We start from the raw sequence: 11,137 nt of genomic DNA, 5'->3' as shown, positions 1-11,137 counted from the left end.
ATCATCCTGAACAGCTAACCAAATTTGATCTAAAAGCTGATGAAGGACTCTTTGTTGGATATCCACTTTCCACAAAAGCCTTCAGAGTCTATAACTTGAGAACAAGAGTGGTCATGGAATCTATCAATGCCTCTTTTGATGATAAGAAGATTACTGGACTTGAAAATTTTATTGATCATGATCAGCTGAGATTTGAAAATGAAGACTCAAATTCTGATACTGAAAATCCTGAAAATCTAAATCCTGATACTGCAAACTCTGATGGATTAAACTCTAATATTATTGAAACTGTGGTGACTACGCCAAAGGAAGATGCACCTATGCAGGGGGAGCATACTCAAGATATAATCACATCTCAACAAGCATTAGAACATACATCTGGCTCTTCAAGTTCTGATTCGTCAAGTTCTGATAAGCCAAGTTCTGATAGTTCTGAAACTCTAAATTCTGAAGAATCCAACTCAGGGAGCATAGTTTCAGGGGGAGCATCAGAAAATGTTAATGAAGACATCATGGATCATGGGGGAGCATCCAGTTCTAGAGAAAATCTTCCATCTGCAAGGAAGTAGACTAAATCACATACACCTGATTTGATAATTGGAAATCCTGATGCAGGTGTCAGAACTAGAACAACTACTTCAAGTGAATGTCTTTACAATTCTTTTCTTTCTCAGACCGCACCAAAGAAAGTGGAAGAAGCTCTTCAAGATGCTGATTGGGTGCAAGCAATGCAGGAAGAGTTAAATAAATTTGAAAGAAATAAAGTCTCACATACACCTGATTTGATAATTGGAAATCCTGATGCAGGTGTCAGAACTAGAACAACTACTTCAAGTGAATGTCTTTACAATTCTTTTCTTTCTCAGACCGCACCAAAGAAAGTGGAAGAAGCTCTTCAAGATGCTGATTGGGTGCAAGCAATGCAGGAAGAGTTAAATAAATTTGAAAGAAATAAAGTCTGAACCTCCCAAGGAATCCCCACCTTCAAAGAGATACAAGAAATAGAGAGCTAAAAGGCCAGTTTCAGATGATGAGGAAGCAGCAGCTAAGGAAGGAGATCAGGAACCTCTGATCTCACAAGAACCAGAATCTGCTGAAGCCACTGCTTCTCCATTGACTCCAACTCAGGAAGCTGCTACAGAACAGGCCAACACACCATCTGTGTCTCCTGTATATAAGGTTGTATCTCCTGTTGATCCAGGCACAAGTGCTGAAATTGATATTCAGAACCTGGTTGTGCCTGAGGTACTTTACTTAGAAGCTCCAACAACAATTAATCCATCAACACCACATGTTACTGATGCTACTCAAACTCCAGAATTGTCTACTACACCTTCTCTGCATCTAGATGTTGATGATCAGAATATATGTGAGCATCAGGATATGGATGTTGATCAGAACTTGGAACCAGATCAGCACTTAGAGGATGATGCTGAAGTCTCAATTGCTTCTCATACTGTTGTTTTATCAGAAGATGTTGATTCTGTAAGTTCTGATGCTTCAAATGCTGATGATACTGGTGATGCTGCTCCAAATACAGATGCTGATGAAGCAGGTCCTTCAGGACATGCACCTCAGCAAACTGTTCACAAAAGTGAACTAGTTAAGAAGTTTGTTACAAGAGAAGCACCAGTTTCTTGGAGTGAAACTCCTGCAGGACAGGAGTGGACTAAGGAATGGAACTCAGTTACATGTGTTCCATCTGCAAAGACTCTTGCTGAGCACTTGAAAAAAGCTGATGAGATGTTAATTAATGATGATTTCAAAACAGAGCTTCGAGTCACTGCTTTGAGTATTAAAAATCTGCAAGGTCTCCATTCCACAATTTATGAAGAGTTACATAAAATTCAGGAAGAATTACTCATGCAAGAAACAGTTCAGAAAATTGACAAGAAAAAATTCTTTCAACCTACCTTTGACAGAGTTGCTTATATTGAGAAGACCCAAGAGAAGCAACAGTCTCAGATTGATGCTATTTTGAAAAATCAAGCTTCTCAGCAATCTCAACTTGATGAAATCCAAGCCTGAGTGGAATTGCTTGTCTCTCTTATGTTACCTGCTGATGCCAAAAAGGGGGAGAAAGTAATTACTTCCAAATGCAAAATTGATAAGACACTGAAGGGGAAGGATGATGAAAAAGATGACCAGGGAAACTTTGGAATGCGTGGAGGTCATAGTCAAGGTAGAGGTTTCTCATCAAGAAAAGCTGAAATCACAAGTCACAGGACAAGTTCTGATGCTGGAAAAAGAATTACTTCTGCTACTGGTAAAAGGATAAGTTCTGATGAATTTTTGGATCTTGATGAAGAAATGTCAAGACAGTTATTTCTTAAGGAAAATCCAGGAATGGACTTGGAGAGTCTGATGGAAGAAGAAGCTAGACTTAAATCAGAAAAAGTCAAATCTAAATCTGAAACTTCTGGTAAAAAGAAACTTCCAAAACTCAAAGGCATTGTGATAAAAGAAAGGACAAATTCTGAGGCAACCAAAGCTAAATCACAACTGCAGATAGATCCAAGGTCCAAGGGCAAAGAGAAAGTTGGTGAACCTATCAAGGTTTATGTGCCTCCTGTGAATGAAGAAATTACTGATGAAGATGCTGATCTTGTTCGGACTTCAAGAAAAGTTTCTAAGACAACCTCTGACATGGCTCAAGTTGTTCAGAGTCAAGAGATAGTTAGTTCTGATATCTCAAAAAAGCAAGTAACCTCTGACATAGCTCAAGTTAACTTGATATCAGAACATAAATCAAAGGAAACCTCTGACATTGCTCATGTTAAACCTTCAAAGATACTCCTACCAGGATTCACCAAAGCCAAACAGACTCAACCTTTAAAGACTGCTGCAAGTGGTTTTGAAGCAAGAGTGGTTACCGGAAAGGAAGCAAGAGATAAAACTGGATTGGGAAGTGCTGATGAAAGAAGAATACAGAACCCAACCAATGATCCAACTTCCTTAAGTGAACCAGGTATTGGAGCAACTCCTGAGAGATTGAATCAACTAGAATCTGTACAAATGGTTTACCATACCTACTTAAAAGAACATATCTTGTTGTACTTCATGACAGATGGTAGGGTTTATCATATAAGGGAAAATGCCATTCCACTGAAGTATTTTGAAGAGCTGGAACATGTATTATTCTTACTTCAAGTGAATGACAAAATAACAGAAAGTGCTGCAAACTCTTTGAAGAGTCAAATTCAGATACAGAAAAAGCTTTATTCTGTTAAGTCTGACAGCACATATCTTCCAAAGTACAGAGATCACAAGGGTGATATTGTTGAGATGAAGCCCAACTCTGCTAAGATTATAACTACCTTTCTGGGTTACAGGGCTGTGGAATTCAATCTTGAGTCTGACAAGGCGTATTTGATCAGACTGGATCAGGACATAAAGAAAGCTTAAATTAATGATCTCAGGGCTGCAATCTTTCAAATTGGTGAAGATTCTGCAGAACTTAAAGATGCTAAAAGGAGGATGATTGATGAACTCAGATATGCTGAGAGATGTTTGTTGAAGAACTATCTCAGAACAACTCCTGACATCAGAGAGATCAGAAGATGAAGCCAAGTCAAGATCTACAACTACTTAAATTCTGATATGGATACAGACTGAAGTTGTTATCAGAAGTTAAAGATTGGTAAAGGTTTAAGGACTGTAGGTTGTAGTTATCTAGTCAAATTCTCATGCATTTATACTTAATGTTTTTGACATCATCAAATATCTGTTAAACTTGTATATTATGCTAATTTACAAGTTGGGGGAGATTGTTAGATATATTTGATAATGTCATGGCTAATGTGATTTATGTTTAGTTTTTAGATCTTACTTAAACAGGATAAATCAGTACTTATTGGAAGTCAGGACTTAAGGATATCAGTACTTATATTATCAGGAGATAATTATCAGAAGATGGATATCAGAACTTAAGTACTAAAGGGCGTTCAGATAAGGAAGGCAGTTTGTTAAAGGAAAGAAGATCGAGACAAACATAATAAGAGATATGCATGAAGATGGAATTCTATGAAGAATAGAATACTTGGAAGAAAAGATATCTGATTGATATATTTTAGGAAGCAGAATTATATTCCATATCAATTAGCGATTATCTTGTAACTGTGTAGTATATAAACACAGACATAGGGTTTACACTATAAGTGTTATCACAATCGAAAAGATTATTTTTTTTTGTAACCTTAGCAGCTCTCGTGATATTTGTTCATCACTGAGAGAGAACAGTTCCATACTGTAACAGAGTTTATTGTTTCAATAAAGTTTGTTTTCTGTTACTTGAGTTATTAAAGTTCGATTTGATTGTGCTATACACTGTATTCACCCCCCTCTACAGTGTGTGTGTGACCTAACAATGGCCAAAAGGCTAAAAAGGCTCAAGTCTCACCGGTTCGCCTTAATTTTGACGATGAAGAAGAAGACTTGGAGGACGATCAAAAGAAACTAACGTTTTCAGATGTTAAAACTGATCAGGAGAATCCCGATTTAGAATGCCGATGAGGAGGACTATCACGAGTCTGAAGGCTCCCCCACATGTAGCATCAGCGTGTTTGATAGGATGGGGGAAAAGTTGAGTAACAAGGACCTGCATCATAAGCTGACTGAGACGCGAGATAAGGCTGGGTGGCGGAAGCAAACGGAGAGGTCAGCCTCGAGGGGTCTCGAAGGGAAAAAACAGTCTCACGGGATTCTCAAAGGGAGAAATCGGGTTCTCGGGCTCACACCCAAGATCGAAGATCCCGTTCGGTAAAGACCCCGATAATGGAAGAGGGAGAGCGCAGTACTAGCTCTCATCATAACTCTGTGATACCCTCCAGTAGGGATTCCACTGATAACTCAGATGCTGAGGGTAGTCTCTTCTCGGATGGAGAAGACAAGGAATATAAGGTGAAAGACTTGAGGGTAGCCCTGAGAAGGCTAAAGGCCGAAAAGCATACACGCTCTGATTTGGCTGTCACGTCCCCCTTTACCAAGAGGGTGAGAGATTCCCCCCTTCCACATTCGTACAGGGGGGGTAGGGGACTTAAAGTTCAGTGGGGTCACAGATCCCGTGGAATATTTGAGCCGTTTTAACACGGAGATGGAGGTGTACCAAATTAATGACCTGACTAAGTGTCGTTTGCTGGATTCTACATTGAGGGACAATTCCCACCAATGATTTAAGAGGCTTCCAGCTAATTCTATCAGATCCTGGAGGCAAATGAGCGAAATGTTTTTGTCCCAATTTCGAGCTTCGGTAGCATATGCTCCACCTGCTAATACGCTGACCAATATCAAGCAAAAGGATAATGAGACTTTGAATGAGTACCTTAAGAATTTTAATGATAAAGTGCCCAAAGTGAGGAAAGCCTCCGAAGAAACTTATATGAATTTTCTGATAGCCGGAGTTAATCCAGGAATGGATTTCTGGAAAGAGCTCCAGCGACGTGAGCCAAGGACTTTAGCAGCCTTCTATGCCAAGGCAGAACCCCACCAGGTGGTGGAAGAATCATTGGCTAAACTCAAAAGGGACAATAACCCAGGAGGCTCAGGAGATTGGAGCAAAAATGAGAGGAATAGGTCTTATAGCCCTAAAGTAAGGGGGTATGCTCGTAGGACCTCGTATGGGACGACCCCATATAGTGGAAACCAAGCGGACGGATCAGAGAAGATTGATAAGAAGGCCCCAATTACAGTGAATACTGTTGGCTCTCAAAGGAGCGTGAATTATAAGTACCCCGCTAAAAGAGAGGCTGCTAGGTATACAGAGTATACCCCGTTAACTGCCCCGATAGAGCATATCCTTGAAGTTAAGGACAAAAGCGATATTTTCCATAACCAACCCGAAATAGACCACCTGGAAGAAAGGATATGGCTCGATATTGTGCTTTCCATAATGCTAATGGACATGAGACGGCGTAATGTCGTCACTTGAAAGACCATATAGAGGACCTGATCAGAAAAGGATTTCTGACAAAATTTGTAGCTGAAGAAGCGAAAAGGTATAAGGATGATAAGGCGGGAAAGAAAGGGGAAAAAGGAAATCCGGAGAGACCCGTAAGGGCCAAAAGCATTCATACGATCATAGGAGGTCCTTATATTGGTGGCTCGCGCCAAAATGCTATGAAAAATTATGCTCAGAGGCAAGGCGGCCGATCCTCACTAATATTTGTAACATATCAGAGACGCCTCCCAAGTACTTTAAAGGGGAATCAGCCGATGTAACCTTCAGAGAATCAGACGCTCGACACGTGCATTACCCTCACAATGATGCCTTAGTCGTAAATGCTTTAATTGGAGTGACTAACGTATACAGAATGTTGGTAGATAATGGGAGTTCCATCAACATCTTGGCCTATAGCACCTACCAGAAAATGGGGCTAGTAGATGACGAATTATTACCCTGCTATAATGATGTGTACAGATTTACCGCCCCTCTGTCTTGGTGGTGGGGCGAATTAAATTGCCTGTTACCCTGGGGGAAGAGCCTCGAACAGCCACGCGGATCACCAAGTTCGTGGTGGTAAATGAAGATATCTCCTATAATTGGATTATTGGAAGGCCCCTGCTGAGAGAAATGAGAATTATTACTTCTATTTACCACTTCTCCATGAAATTCCCTACCCCTAATGGAATTGGATGGGTAAAGGGCTGTCATGTGGACTCTAGGGAATGTTACAGTAGAGCTCTGCATATGGCAATGCGAGCAAGTAGGCATCTGTTTGATGGGGGTTCAAGTGAAGACTGTTACCAATACTTGGAGCCAGCTAATGAGAAAAATGGAAATACCCCTCAAGAGTGGAGAGTAAAGTCAAATAGGGAATCTTGTAATGCAATTATGATTGTGCAACACCCCGGTGAGGAGCCATACATGGTTGTTGCATCTTTTCAGGGGGTAGGTACCCGGAAAGAAGTACTCTTGTTGGAGGCCCCGAAAATTGGAAAATTCACGGAAGTCGTAGAACCCCTGGTGGAGGGGGTAGTTGAAGAGGACAATGACAACAATTTTGAAGGCTGTGACGCTATCGATGGTTTACCCGAGAAATAGGAAATTCATGAAACTCAACACGGGGTAGAAATAGACCTTGATCCTCGAATGCCGGAATCGAACGAAAAAGCAGGCGCAGTTACAGAAACCGTCTCAGTTATGGTAGATGATTATGATCCGACAAGGGAACTTAAAATCGGTAAGCAACTAAATACTGATTTACAAATAGCCCTGGTCTCATTCTTGAAAAAAAACTTGAATGTTTTTGCTTGGAGTCATTCTGACATGATAGGGGTGGATCCTAGAGTCATGTGTCACCATCTGAATATCGACCCCGATAGGAGGGCTATAAGGCAGAAAAGAAGGTCTATGAGTGGAGAAAGGGCTTCAGCTTTGAAAGAAGAAGTCGACCGATTGTTGAAAGTTGACCTAGTGAGGGAATAATTATACCTCATGTGGTTGGAAAATCCTGTGTTTTAATTAAGAAGCCTAATGGGAAATGGCGTACATGTGTGGATTTTACTGATTTGAATAAGGCATGTCCGAAAGATAGTTTTCCATTGCCTCGTATTGATAAGCTAGTTGATTCAACGGAAGGTCACGCTCTTCTGAGCTTTATGGATGCGTACTCGGGGTATAATAAAATCCCAATGTATGAGCCGGATCAAGAACATACTTTCTTCATTACTGACAGAGGGCTATACTGCTATACTGGAATGCCTTTTGGCCTGATCAACGCTGGGGCCACCTATCAAAGGCTAGTCAATATGATGTTTAAGAACCAAATCGGGAAAACCATGGAGGTGTATGTAGACGACATGTTGGTAAAGTCAAAAGTGGCAAAGGATCATGTAACACACCTTGCGTAGATGTTTAACATATTGAGACAATTCAGGATGAAGCTAAACCCCCAAAAATGCGTGTTTGGTGTAGAGTCGGGGAAATTCTTGGGATTCATAGTGAACCATAGGGGTATTGAGGCAAACCCCTCTAAGATAAAAGCGCTATTGGAAATGAGATCCTCTCGGAATGTCCGAGAGGTACAAAGCCTTACGAGGAGGATAGCAGCCTTAAACCGATTTATCTCTAAATCATCGGATAAATACAAGGAGTTCTTTTCAGCTATCAAAAAGGGTAAGAACTTTGAGTGAACGACCGAATGTGAAGAGGCCTTCACCAAAATCAAGGAGCAACTAGGGAATCCTCCATTCTTGTCTAAGCCCGTAGAGGGGGGAAACCCTACTACTGTACTTAGTTGTCTCTGACTACTCCATTAGTGCGGTATTAGTCCAAGAAGAAGAACAGGTGCAATACCTTGTCTATTATGTAAGCAAGAGGTTGTTAGACGCTGAAACCCGAAATACCAATATGGAAAAACTAGCATATGCCTTAATTCTAGCATCGAGGAAGTTGATGCCGTATTTTCAAGCACACCGGGTGGAAGTCAGAACTTCATTCCCCCCTAAGGCAAGTTATGCACAAACCTGAAGCTTCGAGCAGGATGATGAAGTGGGCTGTCGAACTAGGGCAATTCGATGTGGAGTATAAGCCCAGGACGGCTATTAAGGGGCAAGCCTTGGCCGATTTCTTTTTGGAATTATCCCCTTCTTTTGAAGTAAGTGAGAATGAATGTGTCACTGAGCCGACACCTACATGAATCTCCATGGAAAACTGTTTGTGCTGGTGGACCTTGTATGTTGATGGGGTTGTGAATGGAAATGGGGCAGGCTCGGGTATAGTATTGGTTATCCCCGAAGGGCATAAACTCCAAAGTTCTATTCACTTTGGCTTCAAGGCAACCAATAATGATGCTGAATACGAGGCCCTAATAGCAGGATTGAAGCTGGCCCTCGAGATGAAAGTTGAAAATCTAAATGTGTTTAGTGATTCAATGCTAGTGGTTGGGCATATTAAAGGAGGCTTTCAAGCTAGAGGCCCCCGTACTGACCTGTACATGAGACATGCACATGAGCTAATGGGTAAGTTCAGGGAAGTTAACTTGGAGCAAATTCCCCTTATGGAAAATACGGATGCAGATGTCTTGGCTAAACTAGGATCTCAAAGGGAGGCTACACTGCTGGGGGTAATACACCTGGAAATCTAAAAGCAGCCTAGTATCTTTCAGGCTGAGGTCATGGGGGTAGATGTCCAGAAGGAAGAATCATGGGCCACTCCCATTTTGGACTATATCACAAAAGGAACACACATTGCGGACAAAGATGAAGCTAGAAGGATTAAGTACAAGGCAGCGAGGTATGTTATCTACAATGAGAATCTGTACAAAAGGGGTTTCAACAGGCCTCTTTTGAGGTGTGTAACTGGGAACGAATGTGACTACATTATGCGAGAAGTACACGGGGGTATTTGTGGAAACCATGTTGGGGGAACTTCTCTTGCTCACAAGATATTGAGGCAAGGGTATTACTGGCCAACCCTACAGAAAGATGCCCATGAATTCACCCGTGCGTGTGACCGATGGCAAAGGTTTTCTAACCTGAATAATAACCCTGTTGTACCTTTGAAGCCCTTAACTAGCCCCTGGCCCCTTGCTGTTTGGGGAATAGACCTGATTGGGGAATTACCCAAGGGTAAAGGCGGGGTAAAATACGCTGTAGTAGCTGTCGATTATTTTACCAAGTGGACGGAAGCTGAGCCATTGGCTACCATTATTGCGGCTAAGTTGAAGGAATTTATTTTTAGGGCTATTGTGTGTAGGTTCGGGGTCCCTTATAAATTGATCTCGGACAATGGGAAGCAGATCGACAGTAAGGAAATACGAAAGCTTTGTGATGACTTGAAAATCCATAAGGGTTTCTCTGCAATTTGCCACCCCCAGAGTAACGGACAAACTGAAGTAGTGAATAAGATAATCAAGCATACGCTTAAGGCAAAGCTTGAGGAGAAGAAGGGGTATTTGCCTGAAAAATTACCCATGGTGTTATGGTCTTATGACACTACACCTGTCACACCCCCAACTTAAATAGCGAAATAAATATAGCTATTACATCTTTTTAATGAAGAATACACAACCAAAATCCAAGATCTTACAGTTTAGGGTTTGGAACAGCCCAACACTACCAACTATTACATCTGATTACAAATACCGAGTCCTCACACAACTATTATTACTTATTCTACCTGGGCTCGAACATAAGCATCCGCATCACAGGTCTTACGGGCAGTCTGCTTGAATCTAACCATGGCTGCTAGCTGTAATATCAGGGTAAAGCAAGAAGTGAGCCAAAAGCTCAACAAGTGCTAACAATACAACGCAAAGCATAAATCGAGATATACCTTTAGGAATGACAATGGAATGACATAATCAATGATAATCGAGAGATAAAACTTATGTGAGTTGGCATCATTATGCTTGCATCAAAACAATTTTAAAATCATTCTTAATCAAAATCATTTTATGACGCTACGGATTACAGCCGGTGATCAGCCGCGAAGTAACCCCGAACCTCGCTGGGTTCTAAAACATTATTGGGAATCCCTAGGCAACTTTTAAGCCTAATATAAGTGTGGAAAGGACTCGCGTCTCAGTCCAGATCCACCATTCAAGAAAACATTTGTCCCCCTTTGGGACTGAAAAATCCACGTTTTAATCATTTTAAAAACTGATGCCGATTTATGACAAAATCTCTTTCGACTGAAATTATTTTTATCAAGGGATTATAGATCAACTTGAAACACTGGAAATATGACACTAAATCTCAGGGCCATGATCTACTAGACTTTACTATATTAGGGTAATTGAGAGGTTTCCATAAACAAGAACTTAGACAAGGAAATTAAGCCAGGCTATTGGATAAGATGAAAGAGTAATGCCAAACTAGGCTTAAAGCAACGGTTGTAGACAAGATATAGGTATTAGAACATCAAAAGATAGGCATCACTGGTTCCAATAGGATAAAGGTGTTAAAATATAAAGAAAGCGATCATCAGCTCAGTATATAACAGGGTATCAAGCTTTAGGGTAAGGATAGGGTTATCAAACAATCATGAATGTATTTAAGAAATGATTGGCTTTTAGGTATCAAGATAAAGTTTCTATCGAGGTTATTTCAAGAGTTGAATCAAAGCATCAGGGTGCAACATCAAGATTTCTCAGGGATCAATAGCATGATAAACAAAAGGATCAATAAGATATTATAA

This window comes from Apium graveolens, chromosome 1, assembly GCF_009905375.1.
Source record: "Apium graveolens cultivar Ventura chromosome 1, ASM990537v1, whole genome shotgun sequence".
Classification (NCBI taxonomy): Eukaryota; Viridiplantae; Streptophyta; class Magnoliopsida; order Apiales; family Apiaceae; genus Apium; species Apium graveolens.
The sequence above is the reverse complement of the archived record's forward strand: the minus strand, read 5'-3'. Positions refer to the sequence as shown.